The 16,775-nt window shown below is 40.4% G+C and overlaps 1 protein-coding gene, 2 long non-coding RNA genes and 2 other non-coding genes across 5 annotated transcripts in view; 2 read left to right on the top strand and 3 right to left on the bottom strand.

Moving 5' to 3' along the window:
* The window catches only part of LOC120029182 (delta and Notch-like epidermal growth factor-related receptor), an 87,375-nt gene that overhangs the window by 57,983 nt on the left and 12,617 nt on the right, over positions 1–16,775 (bottom strand). The window lies entirely within an intron of this gene.
* LOC120028869 lies at positions 1,748–3,565 on the top strand. The gene is made up of 2 exons (XR_005473541.1): positions 1,748–2,240; positions 2,424–3,565. It is a non-coding gene; the product is annotated as an uncharacterized LOC120028869 (long non-coding RNA).
* On the top strand, positions 5,048–5,123 carry trnaa-ugc. Its single transcript has one exon. It is a non-coding gene; the product is annotated as a tRNA-Ala (tRNA).
* On the bottom strand, positions 6,927–7,002 carry trnaa-ugc. The gene has a single exon. It is a non-coding gene; the product is annotated as a tRNA-Ala (tRNA).
* Positions 8,485–10,302, bottom strand: LOC120028870. Its single transcript, XR_005473542.1, has 2 exons — positions 9,810–10,302; positions 8,485–9,626 (listed from the first exon to the last, which is right to left on the bottom strand). It is a non-coding gene; the product is annotated as an uncharacterized LOC120028870 (long non-coding RNA).

Below are 16,775 nucleotides of genomic sequence, written 5' to 3'. Positions count from 1 at the left end.
CCCATATTTGGGCTTCCGGTCAGGACATCCTGGTGGTTAGGTGGGGGCGGGGGGTGAGTAAGTGACCAGGTGTCAGGTCAACCGTCAAAAGCATGATTTATGACCCTATGTCCTGTAGAAGGGTACATGCCCATATTTGGGCTTCAGGTCAGGACATCCTGGTGGTTAGGGGGGTCGGGGTGGGGTGAGTAAGTGACCAGGTGTCAGGTCAACCTGTTACTGTTTCTCACGGCTTAGAGTGTGAAAAGAGTTTTATGATGTCTTTGAAGTTGTCATGATGTTTGATGTCTAGTGTCCTGTTTGGAATGGGTTGGGGGTTAATGAACATTTCAAAGAGTAAGGCCTATTTTATAGCCCTCCGGGGTTGTTGTCTATGAAACACGAATGTCCTGGGGTATTGGGCTTTGCAGACGCCTTATAAAGACCCAGAACAATACATGTTTAAGACTGTACAAGATCTTAAAAATAACCATGGATTTTGTGATCAGTGACAAAACAGTGATGACGGTGTGTGTGTGTGTGTGTTAGAAACAAGGTCCCTGCGCATTGTGGACATTTCAAGCTTTCAACAACAATAAAACAGCCATCTAAATAATGTTTCTAGGCCTAACACACTGTTGAGTTTCCTATTTAGTTGTCTTTATATGTATATGCACCGAGCTTCCAGGTGGCTCCAGCCTATGGTTGTTCGGTGCATGTACACCGGGGAGATTAGAACCCCAAAGAAAGATCCTAAAGGTAATTTCAGGTTTAGGTTTAGGGTATAATAACTTTAGTGAAACCGCATTTCAACCTATGTACAGACATAGAGAGCCAACACATAAAGGTGTAACAGGGATGAATGGATATTCAAGGTACAACAGTGGTCTTCTGTAACAAGCAATATGTGTTAAATATGGGCCACAGTCAAGCATGACAGCCTCTTTAGGAAAGGCCTTTACTTAGGACTTAAACAGAATAATTTTATACCCAGCTTATTCCTTAATGCTGTGGGATAAATCAGGTGTTTCTAGGTGGGCTTAAACAAATCTACAGTGAAACAAAAGTGTACATTTTACACATATGTTTATTGACTTTTAAAAAGACCACAGGAACATGACCGATATAGTGGAGATGCATGCTACACAAATCGGCTATTGGATATTCAATGTACAACAATAGTCTTAGGTAACAAGCAATACGTGTTAAATATGGGCCACAGTCAATCATGACAGCCTCTTTATGAAAGGCCTTTACTTATGACTTAAACAGATTCATTTTCTACCCATCTTATTCATTAAAGCTGAGGGCATACCCCAGGATTTACAGGCCGGACGGATTATCTACCCATGGAGGGAAAACTTACGGAGCTTTGAGGGAGTGTGCAAGCGTCTTAGCGATCGGATAATGGTCAGGGCTAACCAGGACCTATATCTGTAAGAAAGGCATAGTAAAATACATTAATTATGAACGGCTATAAACTGTATGTACTAAATATTTTGAATTAAATAAATGGTTTTAAAATTGTATCTCACCTTCTAACGATAGGAATAAGTCCTTTCCTTCTATCACCAAGCATGCCCCCGGAGAAAAAAGACTTGCGGAAAAAGACATGTGCGCGCGTGTGTGTGCGTGCGTGTGCGGTAGTGGATGTGTGTGTGTTTCAAAAACAAAGAAAACGGGGAGGGGTGTGTGTTCATAAATGGCTATGCGGTTGCGCTCAAGGCTCTCTCTCTCTCTCTCTCTAGGCAGGGGTCATTTGAAACCAAGGTTTACAATATACGTCAAAACAGAGCCCGACCCCCAAACAAAAAAGTGTGTCTGTGTCTTACGCATCCTAAACACAAAGGCCTTTCAAAACCTAATTTAGCTCAGGATGTAGGCTGTAGGGGCTAAAAAGTCAATCAGCCCAGCGATGTCTAGACCGCCCCACCCCAGCATCGAGGGGCTAGCCCCCCGGAGGTTGTAGAATATCAAAAGGGTCATAATGTTTAGACACCCCAATCACTTTGTTTGAACCAAATACCTTAGGAGTCAAATATACCTTGGGGGTATAGCCCGAAAAAACGTCAACCCAAGGCTATGTAAACTCATTCCGTACTTTCTCTAGTTAGGGGCACAACCAATATTGACAAACGATCCACTGTTACCACCGTTTTTAGCTCAGCTACACACCTCCAGGACCGCAGCTCCAGAATTGTTATCGGACTGACCCGTTAAAAAGATAATCTGGGAAACCCTCCTAATGGATCTTTCTGAAGGTGAGTTCGTGAAATAAATATATATATATGCTGTATATTAGATTTAGGATGCGGGGACTTGTTTGAACATTGTGAATGTTATAGTAATATTAAACAGGAGTTATAGGGGTTTTAACCGATGACAACAATTATTATTTTATTTAAGTCAAATGCACATATTCATGTAATTTAAAACGTTCGCAGGATATGCAACATTAAGCCACCTGCATCCCGGGGATAAAGGATATGGAACCGCCTTCATTAGAATGGAATTCCGAAGAGCAACGGATGGACACAGAATTTTACGAGATATCTATATGTCAACTGTATGTATTTTTTATGATAAAATGTACACCCGACATCGAAAATCATACAACCCTGGAGGACATGATCGAAACGGAAGGGGGACCCCCGGAACATGAAGAGTAAAACATTGAATTCGGACGATTTCCCCGCTTCAAATGACATTTCGGAGGTCTCTGATTTGCGGTTGTTTGTGATGGGCAGAAAACAGGTTAAGGAAAACTCCGAGGCTGAAACAACATTCAGTCATGCTATTCTAAAACAGGAAGACAACGATTTTTACAGATATTCAGAAACAGAAGGACAATAATTATCATTATAATTTGTTTTTTAAATATATTTTTTAGGCCATATGTTAAATGGACGTATTCTTATAAATTAAAATGTATCTATTTCGTATAAATACATGTTAACATTATCTAACGTCTGTATGATACCCAGAGGCTACAGGGCCTAAGGGATTGGGAACCGACAGAGTTAGACGGGGATTCTCAGAAGCAAACTGCGTCAGGTCCTTTACGTGGCCCATTCACTAATACACTATTTTCGGCGTAAGTCCCCCCACCCGACTACGGAAGAGCAGATGAAACAGAGACAATTCTGGGGGCTTATACTGAAGGCCTTATCCTAACTCCAAACACAAGCCAGCACCCCAGGACAGATAAAACGATAGACGGTGAATCTGTCCTTCCTCATGGAACTTTTTTGAAGGGGAGTTGAATATTAGAGGTGATGTTTGTATATATATATATATTATCTAAGAATGATTGGTATTAATTCTAGGCATTTACAGGTATGTTTTTAAAAATGAAGGCTATTTATACAATGAAACATTGTTTTTATTCCTACTGTTTGTAAACAATAGCTTCTGCCCCCTTAGGGTCTACTTGAACCGCTTATTAAATCAGACCTCTCAGACCAGAAAGTATGATTAGAAACCATGGCAAACTATATTCAATCTGTGATTAGAAACGATAATTAGAAGCTATGACAAAACTATGATCAAACTATGATAATAAACTATGAACAACTATGAAGACAGGGCGGTATGTGTGTGAATGATGAGCTATTATTTAAGTGTGTAATATTACTCTTTCTCTCTCTCTGTCAGGCTATGAAAAAGACAAGAGAAAGGACAGTGACTCCTGAGTGTTGATAGGTCTTAGATTTTTATAGACAGGGTATCTGTAAAACACAAGGTGACAACTATTGAAGATGCAAAAAGGGGTTTTCAGAAATATATTTGGTTGACAGATTTGTATTATTATAAAAAGTAATATAAAAAAGGATTAGAATCTTTAGTATTATTATGTTACATGCGAGACATACCCAGAAATGTCAGCGTAGACAACTTACAAGAATGTGTTTACCGGGGCGTGATGAAAACATTTTAAAGGAGCTTTAATTCAAACATGCAAAGATATATATTTGATACAATTACCAACGTTAAAAACTGTTGTTACAATATCACAAATAAGGTTTCTCGGACTAACACACTGTAGAGTTTCCTATATACTAAAGAACAATCACTAAGACAAAACACAAAAAGTTGTAATACATTCAGTATACAGGGCATTCTATATGGAAAACAGGTACATTTTGAAAGATTATGATGTTGATGTGATTTTTAAAAATTAATTTAGCAATTTAGGATAATACGGTTTATTTTATACTTTACTTAAATTGTATTATTTATCTTGCCTCATACCAGGCTAATACACTACCAAGCCATGCAAACAGCTAGGGAATTAACCCAGAACAGTTGTGGGTCTTTTTTTTTTTTTTTTTGAACAATAAATTATCAAGAATACCAATAGGCTTGATCTGATCCTCAAACCTATCACGACATCCTAGAATGCACAGACATATGCAAAACCATAAAACTCTGACAAGAAAACAATGAAAATCTTAACATGACTACATGCCCTGCCATTATTTTTTAGTTACCATCCACCCAATGGTTGAATTTGGTACTTTTTCTATGTAGATGCACCGAGCCTCCAAGTGGCTGGAGACATACAACAGGCTAAATTAAAATGACCCAGTATGTGAAAAGCTGGGGGGGTCAAATGTATTTTTTATGTATGGTTTTTGTTACAATCAACAGGGCTTCCTAACATTCGACATAACTAGTAAGCCTTACGCGGGAGATTAGAACTCAAAAGTAATAGGGGGTAAGAAAGATCATAAAGGTAATTTCATATTTCGGTTTAGGGGGTTAATAACTTTAGGGAAAACAATATTCACACTATGTGGATTATAAACATGTTAGAGAGCCATCACATCATGATGTAACAGGGATGAGTGGCGATTCAAAGTACAACAGGAGGCTTCTGTAAACTGCAATACGGGTTAAATATGTTCTACATACAGCCAAGACTGAGTGGTTTCACAAACTCCCTTTAAAGGTTTTGTAAGAAAGTTGTAACAGGCCTCATTCAACAGTCTAGAGATTAACCTAGAGACACCAAAAACATCAACGTTTAGAGCAGCTTGGAGATTATTCCCCCATGTAAGAGCCACACGGCCCCGTGTGGCTCAGTTGGTAGAGCATGGCGCTTGCAACGCCAGGGTTGTGGGTTCGATTCCCACGGGGGGCCAGTACAAAAAAAAAAAAGTATGAATGTATGTACTTGTAAGTCGCTCTGGATAAGAGCGTCTGCTAAATGACTTAAAATGTAAAATGTAAGGGGGGGGGGCAAAGAGTTGATTTACCTAACCCTGTACAAACCAAAGGAATTTCCAGAGTTAGCAAACCCTGACACTGGGTATGATAACTCTGACTCGTATGTCTAATGATTATTGTAGATGTTTACACCTGAGGGAGTTTACAGTAGGTCAATTAGATGTATAAAGGCAAAGAGAGCAACAAATTGACCTACGTGACCTCAAAGGACAGCCTACTTTATAATAGAGAATGCATGGATGTGTACTGAACATGTACCCCTTATAAAACATAGCGATCTACGGTCAAATGCATCTAAAGTTTTTAATGAAGTGGCCGCGGCATTTAATTTAGATTACTTCAACATAGTCTAGAACCAGTAAGACCATTGATTGAATGATCTGCTTTGTGCTATTGAGCAAGAGGCCTGACCCATTTCTATGTAAGAAGCAGCATCTTTATATTATTTTTTATATTCAGCTTCTTAATTAACTAACACATAAATATGTTTTTTATTTTTTTATTTTTTTAAGTCAGCTTAACGTCTATACTAGTACAACATATTAGGTACATACACTTCAATCATTAGAATTATTTTCGTATACTCGTGAAAACAACATATACTTAGTTTTTACACGTATTCTATAATGATTTAAAGTCAATAAAGATTTGATGCAAAATAAAAGCATAATGTAGTTCAGATAGAGCAAGATCAGCAGGGCGGGAGATAGATTACACACCTGTATCAAGGGCTTGAATTTCTGACAAAATAATATTATTAATGTATACAATAAATTTGTTTATTAGACATTCAAACATATAACGCAATATTGAGATACTAAAAAATGTATAAAGTATGTATTTCCCTGAAACCAATAGGGTATATAGTTGGTAACTCACATTATCATGGTTCAACGATAGGTGTTTCATTCTGTGGTGTTCTACATTGTGGGGGGACAAACTTATGTTTTCCTGGAAGGGTGAGCTTTCATGAATGGGGTCAAATCTTTATTGACTTTAAATCATTATAGAATACGTGTAAAAACTAAGTATATGTTGTTTTCACGAGTATACGAAAATAATTCTAATGATTGAAGTGTATGTACCTAATATGTTGTACTAGTATAGACGTTAAGCTGACTTAAAAAAATAAAAAAATAAAAAACATATTTATGTGTTAGTTAATTAAGAAGCTGAATATAAAAAATAATATAAAGATGCTGCTTCTTACATAGAAATGGGTCAGGCCTCTTGCTCAATAGCACAAAGCAGATCATTCAATCAATGGTCTTACTGGTTCTAGACTATGTTGAAGTAATCTAAATTAAATGCCGCGGCCACTTCATTAAAAACTTTAGATGCATTTGACCGTAGATCGCTATGTTTTATAAGGGGTACATGTTCAGTACACATCCATGCATTCTCTATTATAAAGTAGGCTGTCCTTTGAGGTCACGTAGGTCAATTTGTTGCTCTCTTTGCCTTTATACATCTAATTGACCTACTGTAAACTCCCTCAGGTGTAAACATCTACAATAATCATTAGACATACGAGTCAGAGTTATCATACCCAGTGTCAGGGTTTGCTAACTCTGGAAATTCCTTTGGTTTGTACAGGGTTAGGTAAATCAACTCTTTGCCCCCCCCCCCCTTACATTTTACATTTTAAGTCATTTAGCAGACGCTCTTATCCAGAGCGACTTACAAGTACATACATTCATACTTTTTTTTTTTTGTACTGGCCCCCCGTGGGAATCGAACCCACAACCCTGGCGTTGCAAGCGCCATGCTCTACCAACTGAGCCACACGGGGCCGTGTGGCTCTTACATGGGGGAATAATCTCCAAGCTGCTCTAAACGTTGATGTTTTTGGTGTCTCTAGGTTAATCTCTAGACTGTTGAATGAGGCCTGTTACAACTTTCTTACAAAACCTTTAAAGGGAGTTTGTGAAACCACTCAGTCTTGGCTGTATGTAGAACATATTTAACCCGTATTGCAGTTTACAGAAGCCTCCTGTTGTACTTTGAATCGCCACTCATCCCTGTTACATCATGATGTGATGGCTCTCTAACATGTTTATAATCCACATAGTGTGAATATTGTTTTCCCTAAAGTTATTAACCCCCTAAACCGAAATATGAAATTACCTTTATGATCTTTCTTACCCCCTATTACTTTTGAGTTCTAATCTCCCGCGTAAGGCTTACTAGTTATGTCGAATGTTAGGAAGCCCTGTTGATTGTAACAAAAACCATACATAAAAAATACATTTGACCCCCCCAGCTTTTCACATACTGGGTCATTTTAATTTAGCCTGTTGTATGTCTCCAGCCACTTGGAGGCTCGGTGCATCTACATAGAAAAAGTACCAAATTCAACCATTGGGTGGATGGTAACTAAAAAATAATGGCAGGGCATGTAGTCATGTTAAGATTTTCATTGTTTTCTTGTCAGAGTTTTATGGTTTTGCATATGTCTGTGCATTCTAGGATGTCGTGATAGGTTTGAGGATCAGATCAAGCCTATTGGTATTCTTGATAATTTATTGTTCAAAAAAAAAAAAAAAAAGACCCACAACTGTTCTGGGTTAATTCCCTAGCTGTTTGCATGGCTTGGTAGTGTATTAGCCTGGTATGAGGCAAGATAAATAATACAATTTAAGTAAAGTATAAAATAAACCGTATTATCCTAAATTGCTAAATTAATTTTTAAAAATCACATCAACATCATAATCTTTCAAAATGTACCTGTTTTCCATATAGAATGCCCTGTATACTGAATGTATTACAACTTTTTGTGTTTTGTCTTAGTGATTGTTCTTTAGTATATAGGAAACTCTACAGTGTGTTAGTCCGAGAAACCTTATTTGTGATATTGTAACAACAGTTTTTAACGTTGGTAATTGTATCAAATATATATCTTTGCATGTTTGAATTAAAGCTCCTTTAAAATGTTTTCATCACGCCCCGGTAAACACATTCTTGTAAGTTGTCTACGCTGACATTTCTGGGTATGTCTCGCATGTAACATAATAATACTAAAGATTCTAATCCTTTTTTATATTACTTTTTATAATAATACAAATCTGTCAACCAAATATATTTCTGAAAACCCCTTTTTGCATCTTCAATAGTTGTCACCTTGTGTTTTACAGATACCCTGTCTATAAAAATCTAAGACCTATCAACACTCAGGAGTCACTGTCCTTTCTCTTGTCTTTTTCATAGCCTGACAGAGAGAGAGAAAGAGTAATATTACACACTTAAATAATAGCTCATCATTCACACACATACCGCCCTGTCTTCATAGTTGTTCATAGTTTATTATCATAGTTTGATCATAGTTTTGTCATAGCTTCTAATTATCGTTTCTAATCACAGATTGAATATAGTTTGCCATGGTTTCTAATCATACTTTCTGGTCTGAGAGGTCTGATTTAATAAGCGGTTCAAGTAGACCCTAAGGGGGCAGAAGCTATTGTTTACAAACAGTAGGAATAAAAACAATGTTTCATTGTATAAATAGCCTTCATTTTTAAAAACATACCTGTAAATGCCTAGAATTAATACCAATCATTCTTAGATAATATATATATATATACAAACATCACCTCTAATATTCAACTCCCCTTCAAAAAAGTTCCATGAGGAAGGACAGATTCACCGTCTATCGTTTTATCTGTCCTGGGGTGCTGGCTTGTGTTTGGAGTTAGGATAAGGCCTTCAGTATAAGCCCCCAGAATTGTCTCTGTTTCATCTGCTCTTCCGTAGTCGGGTGGGGGGACTTACGCCGAAAATAGTGTATTAGTGAATGGGCCACGTAAAGGACCTGACGCAGTTTGCTTCTGAGAATCCCCGTCTAACTCTGTCGGTTCCCAATCCCTTAGGCCCTGTAGCCTCTGGGTATCATACAGACGTTAGATAATGTTAACATGTATTTATACGAAATAGATACATTTTAATTTATAAGAATACGTCCATTTAACATATGGCCTAAAAAATATATTTAAAAAACAAATTATAATGATAATTATTGTCCTTCTGTTTCTGAATATCTGTAAAAATCGTTGTCTTCCTGTTTTAGAATAGCATGACTGAATGTTGTTTCAGCCTCGGAGTTTTCCTTAACCTGTTTTCTGCCCATCACAAACAACCGCAAATCAGAGACCTCCGAAATGTCATTTGAAGCGGGGAAATCGTCCGAATTCAATGTTTTACTCTTCATGTTCCGGGGGTCCCCCTTCCGTTTCGATCATGTCCTCCAGGGTTGTATGATTTTCGATGTCGGGTGTACATTTTATCATAAAAAATACATACAGTTGACATATAGATATCTCGTAAAATTCTGTGTCCATCCGTTGCTCTTCGGAATTCCATTCTAATGAAGGCGGTTCCATATCCTTTATCCCCGGGATGCAGGTGGCTTAATGTTGCATATCCTGCGAACGTTTTAAATTACATGAATATGTGCATTTGACTTAAATAAAATAATAATTGTTGTCATCGGTTAAAACCCCTATAACTCCTGTTTAATATTACTATAACATTCACAATGTTCAAACAAGTCCCCGCATCCTAAATCTAATATACAGCATATATATATATTTATTTCACGAACTCACCTTCAGAAAGATCCATTAGGAGGGTTTCCCAGATTATCTTTTTAACGGGTCAGTCCGATAACAATTCTGGAGCTGCGGTCCTGGAGGTGTGTAGCTGAGCTAAAAACGGTGGTAACAGTGGATCGTTTGTCAATATTGGTTGTGCCCCTAACTAGAGAAAGTACGGAATGAGTTTACATAGCCTTGGGTTGACGTTTTTTCGGGCTATACCCCCAAGGTATATTTGACTCCTAAGGTATTTGGTTCAAACAAAGTGATTGGGGTGTCTAAACATTATGACCCTTTTGATATTCTACAACCTCCGGGGGGCTAGCCCCTCGATGCTGGGGTGGGGCGGTCTAGACATCGCTGGGCTGATTGACTTTTTAGCCCCTACAGCCTACATCCTGAGCTAAATTAGGTTTTGAAAGGCCTTTGTGTTTAGGATGCGTAAGACACAGACACACTTTTTTGTTTGGGGGTCGGGCTCTGTTTTGACGTATATTGTAAACCTTGGTTTCAAATGACCCCTGCCTAGAGAGAGAGAGAGAGAGAGCCTTGAGCGCAACCGCATAGCCATTTATGAACACACACCCCTCCCCGTTTTCTTTGTTTTTGAAACACACACACATCCACTACCGCACACGCACGCACACACACGCGCGCACATGTCTTTTTCCGCAAGTCTTTTTTCTCCGGGGGCATGCTTGGTGATAGAAGGAAAGGACTTATTCCTATCGTTAGAAGGTGAGATACAATTTTAAAACCATTTATTTAATTCAAAATATTTAGTACATACAGTTTATAGCCGTTCATAATTAATGTATTTTACTATGCCTTTCTTACAGATATAGGTCCTGGTTAGCCCTGACCATTATCCGATCGCTAAGACGCTTGCACACTCCCTCAAAGCTCCGTAAGTTTTCCCTCCATGGGTAGATAATCCGTCCGGCCTGTAAATCCTGGGGTATGCCCTCAGCTTTAATGAATAAGATGGGTAGAAAATGAATCTGTTTAAGTCATAAGTAAAGGCCTTTCATAAAGAGGCTGTCATGATTGACTGTGGCCCATATTTAACACGTATTGCTTGTTACCTAAGACTATTGTTGTACATTGAATATCCAATAGCCGATTTGTGTAGCATGCATCTCCACTATATCGGTCATGTTCCTGTGGTCTTTTTAAAAGTCAATAAACATATGTGTAAAATGTACACTTTTGTTTCACTGTAGATTTGTTTAAGCCCACCTAGAAACACCTGATTTATCCCACAGCATTAAGGAATAAGCTGGGTATAAAATTATTCTGTTTAAGTCCTAAGTAAAGGCCTTTCCTAAAGAGGCTGTCATGCTTGACTGTGGCCCATATTTAACACATATTGCTTGTTACAGAAGACCACTGTTGTACCTTGAATATCCATTCATCCCTGTTACACCTTTATGTGTTGGCTCTCTATGTCTGTACATAGGTTGAAATGCGGTTTCACTAAAGTTATTATACCCTAAACCTAAACCTGAAATTACCTTTAGGATCTTTCTTTGGGGTTCTAATCTCCCCGGTGTACATGCACCGAACAACCATAGGCTGGAGCCACCTGGAAGCTCGGTGCATATACATATAAAGACAACTAAATAGGAAACTCAACAGTGTGTTAGGCCTAGAAACATTATTTAGATGGCTGTTTTATTGTTGTTGAAAGCTTGAAATGTCCACAATGCGCAGGGACCTTGTTTCTAACACACACACACACACACCGTCATCACTGTTTTGTCACTGATCACAAAATCCATGGTTATTTTTAAGATCTTGTACAGTCTTAAACATGTATTGTTCTGGGTCTTTATAAGGCGTCTGCAAAGCCCAATACCCCAGGACATTCGTGTTTCATAGACAACAACCCCGGAGGGCTATAAAATAGGCCTTACTCTTTGAAATGTTCATTAACCCCCAACCCATTCCAAACAGGACACTAGACATCAAACATCATGACAACTTCAAAGACATCATAAAACTCTTTTCACACTCTAAGCCGTGAGAAACAGTAACAGGTTGACCTGACACCTGGTCACTTACTCACCCCACCCCGACCCCCCTAACCACCAGGATGTCCTGACCTGAAGCCCAAATATGGGCATGTACCCTTCTACAGGACATAGGGTCATAAATCATGCTTTTGACGGTTGACCTGACACCTGGTCACTTACTCACCCCCCGCCCCCACCTAACCACCAGGATGTCCTGACCGGAAGCCCAAATATGGGCATGGACCCTTCTACAGGACATAGGGTCATAAATCAAGATTTTGATTTATGACATTGACACCTTGTCACTTACTCACCCCACCGACCCCCACCCCGCCAGGATGCCCTGACCGGAAGCCCAAATATGGGCATGCCTGCTACAACAGGACATAGGGTCATAAATCATTACATAGGGTCATAAATCAGGCTTGGGTCATAAATCATTACCGGTTGACCTGACAACTGGACCCTTACCCAAAGACCCCCACCTAACCATCAGGATGTCCTGACAGGCAGCCCCTTAGGTTCACATAGCGTTCACATAGGTTCACATAGGGTCATCCATCAAATTTTGACGTGTGACATCTACTTTAATCTCTCTGTGGTGGAGTATGAATGAGAAAAGAGTCCATGGATTTCGGAGAATGTGGTCATTGAATGCATTTTGTGTGAAAGCAATGAAAAATGATTCACAGTTTGGTCCACATACACTTCTGTTTCGCTGACTGTGTGAAGAGTTTTGACAATGTGACTTCAGTTTTGACCAATGCATGTTAGCAATTGGAAAAAACTGTAATACAAGCCCTTGTGTCCTGTCTCCCGTCTTCCCTCCTCGTTTCCCCCCTCACTTGATCTCTTCCCCTCTTTCCTCAATTGTCGTGCTCTAGAGTTTCATCAACATGACTAAAAAGACATAATGAGCATGATAAATCAAACATCGTTAAAAATAACACATGTATACTGTAAGACGTTCTTATGTAAGGATCCCTTACTCCTCTAATAGATCACCACAAATTAGGTCACAATCCCACCCAATCAACCCAAATGTAGATTACCAGCCAACAGAGAGGATCAAGAGGTATAACTATGGGGAAGGAGAGAGAAAGGGAGCAAGGACGTGCAAGAAAGAAAGAGAGAAAGAGAGATGGGAGAGGATGAAAGAGGTAGACAGCAAGAGCGATAATTGAGTACAGAGAGAGAACGAGAGAGAACGAAAGAGAGAGATAACAGAGTAAGAGAGAGACAGAGGGAGAATGAGGGGGTGAGGAAGAGAGAACAGAGGAAGAGAATTAGGAGATGAGGAATTTAGGGGCGGGCTGTCAGCAGTGGTCTATTTATACCAGAGTCTGACGTCTCTCTCTGGGCATAGTGTGGTGACCTCACAGGTCATTACCTGGCTGTCTCTTTAGGCACACCATACTGGGGATAGCTAAATACCAAAAGGTTGAATAAACCTATTTTGACTGGGATGAAGTGTGTGTGTGTGTGTGTGTGTGTGTGTGTGTGTGTGTGTGTGTGTGTGTGTGTGTGTGTGTGTGTGTGTGTGTGTGTGTGTGTGTGTGTGTGTGTGTGTGTGTGTGTGTGTGTGTGTGTGTTACAGTTAATCAGTGTGTAACATCCGCACACAGTCAACACACGGTCATGCCCAGTCACTCGCTCCCAGAGCTCCTCTGCTAGATGGAGGAGAGCCAATCACAGCTGGCCTGGGTGACGATCTATTTCATGCACCATAATGATTGATATATGAGGTGCCTGTTCACTCTGACCTATATACCTACTCGTCCCTGCTGCCTGACAGACAGTAAAAATACCACAAAAGAGCCCTGTTAAGCCTTAGCTTGTGTCATGTTGGTAACAATGATTCGGGAGACAGGCGCAGGAATGCGTAATAGTTTTTTTATTATACCCCAAATGGCACACATACATAATCCATGTCTCAATTGTCTCAAGGCTTAAAAATCCTTATTTTACCTGTCTCTCCCCTTTATCTACATGCCAAGAGCAGGTGTTCATCGTGTTTTGGACACTCCGTGTTTATACAGTGCCTTCGGAAAGTATTCAGACCCCTTGAATTCTTCCACATTTTGTTACGTTACAGCCTTATTCTAAAATGGATCAAATAAAACAATTTCCGGGGGGCGCTAGAGAGCGTGCTATGGAGTAGATGTGCTTTGCTAGAGCTCTGCTCAAATTAATATTTATCTTAACCTCTCACAACCTATAAATTCAAACATTGTCTGGCAATATGACAATGGGAAAAGGCACCAAGAAATGGGGCGCTAAACAAGATAATTTGAATGAGATAGACAGCGAACCAATTTAAACATCGCAGACCCACGAGGAGTTAGCTGAAGATGCTATCTCCCAAGAGTTCCCCACAGAACCTACTCAAAGTGACCTACTGGCTGCCATAAACTCACTAAGCAAGAAGGTGGACACAAGGTTGGCTGATATCTCAGAGTATTGACTGAAACTGAAGGCAACTAAGGGCAGGGTGCATGAGGTTGAGCAAACGACAGTCGATCACGAGGCCAGGACATAGAGGACATAGAGAAAACCCTGAAAACCCGATTGGAAATGCTCGAGTCGCATTCAAGACGCCAGAACATCCGAATATTTGGGATCCAGGAGGACACTGAGAAAGGGAAACCCACTGAATTTGTCTCGGGGGCTGATAGCGTCATTTCTGAGGAGTGAACACTTCAAAACGGCCATCCTGGTCGACCGCGCACACAGATCACAGGCAATGAAGCCGGCCAAGGGCGCGCCACCAAGGCCATTCATTGTACGGCTGCACTATCCCCAGACCAGGGATCTCATCCTCAAGCTGGCTAGTCAAAAGTTCCCCTTTAACTACAACAGAGCCAGGGTGTCTTTCTACCCAGATCTTACCTTGGAGGCGAGGAACCAACGGAAAGAGTATGATGAGTTACACAAGAAATGCAGGGTGGCCAATATCTGATATGGATTCCTCTTCCCAGCCCGGTTTAAGGTGACAGTCGACGGATCAACACGTACGTTTGACAACCCAAAAGAGGCCAATCTGTTCTTGTCAAGCAAGCTCTCTGGCTGAGGATACCGAACGGCCGTGTCAACCGGCTAAATGGCCAAATACAGGCCAGGAATGTGTTTGAATTTCCTGCCTATGTCTTTTCGATCAGAAGATCAGAAATTAGGACTTATATGAGGGGTGAGATGTTATGGCATTGTTTAGCCTATCATGTTTTGGCGCCACTCACCCCCTAACGTGAGAGTTAAGTGTTATTTAATATTAGTTTATATGCGGAGCACCTATAGATGACGAGTTAGTTCAAGCTGTATGTCTAGACACCCTAAGGTTTGTGTGTTAGTCAAGGAGTGCTTCGTTTGGGGAAGTCACTCAGTAATGGGACGGGAGGGGGGACGGGAGGGGGGGATGGGGTCTGTGTTTTATGTTCACGTTTATTAATAGAGGCGGCATGACAAGCTCCCGCACGGCGGGATGTTTTTCTTTGGGGCTTTGTATGACAGCAACAATTTGCTCTAAAATAAAAAATGCCACATAGTGACCGAGCACAGAGTAGACCTGGTGGAATAAAGATAGTCAGCTGGAACTGTAATGGCTTAGGGCATATCGTGAAACGAGCTAAGGTTTTTTCTCATCTTAAATCACTGGGCGCTAACATAGTGCTTCTTCAAGAAACTCATATTAAACGCTCCGCTCAGTCGGCTGGATCGGTCAGATATACCAGTCTAACTTTGATGCAAAAGCAAGTGGGGTAGCAATCCCGATAAGAAAAAACATTCCTTTTGTTTACTCATCCTCGATTTCAGATCCTAATGCTCGGTATATTATTGTTGCTGGTGTAACGGATGTGAAATGGCTAGCTAGTTAGCGGGTACGCGCTAGTAGCGTTTCAATCAGTTACGTCACTTGCTCTGAAACCTAGATGTAGTGTTGCCCCTTGCTCTGCAAGAGCCGTGGCTTTTGTGGAGCGATGGGTAACGATGCTTCGTGTGCGACCGTTGTTGATGTGTGCAGAGGGTCCCTGGTTCGCGCCCGTGTCGGGGCGAGGGGACGGTTTAAAGTTATACTGTTACATTGATGCTGTTGACCCGGATCACTGGTTGCTGCGGAAAAGGAGGAGGTTGAAAGGGGGGTGAGTGTAACGGATGTGAAATGGCTAGCTAGTTAGCGGGTACGCGCTAATAGCATTTCAATCGGTTACGTCACTTGCTCTGAGACCTGAAGTAGGGCCTTTGTGGAGCGATGGGTAACGATGCTTCGTGGGCGACTGTTGTTGATGTGTGCAGAGGGTCCCTGGTTCGCGCCCGGGTCGAGGGGACGGTCTAAAGTTATACTGTTACACTGAATTCGAAACCAATAACCTTGGTCAATTTATATGGACCCAACTTCAATGATCCATTATTTTTTCAAAGGGTATTTAAGGCCATACCAAATATCTCGGATACAAGTGTTATTGTTGGAGGTGACTTTAACTGTACGTTAGATCCTCTTTTAGATAAACACCTATCAAGGTCACTTCAACAATCAAATGCCAGTGTCTGTCTAAATACATTGATGACAAACCTTAACATTGTTGATATTAGGAGACTGACACAACCAACAGACAGGGATTATTCTTTCTTTTCATCAGTTCATAAATCATATTCCAGAATTGACTATTTTTTGTTGGACTCCAAACTAATTTCAGCAGCTGCGTCGGTTACCTATCACCCTATTCTAATTACGGACCACTCTCCTCTGTCCATGGTGCTGAAACTCGACAATATGTCTACAGGTCGGCGACCGTGAAGCTTAGACACATACCTGTTGAAAGATGAGACTTTTTGTCAGTATTTGAAGGAGTAGATTGCTTTTTTCCTCGGAGCTAACGACACGGGGTAAGTGACGACTCCACCCTTTGGGAATCTCTGAAGGCTGTGATTAGAGGTTACAGTATTTCTTATACACCAGAGAGAAAGA

The sequence above is a fragment of the Salvelinus namaycush genome, chromosome 34 (genome assembly GCF_016432855.1).
Source record: "Salvelinus namaycush isolate Seneca chromosome 34, SaNama_1.0, whole genome shotgun sequence".
In the NCBI taxonomy this organism is placed as follows: domain Eukaryota; kingdom Metazoa; phylum Chordata; class Actinopteri; order Salmoniformes; family Salmonidae; genus Salvelinus; species Salvelinus namaycush.
This window is presented reverse-complemented; position numbering and strand designations above follow the sequence as displayed.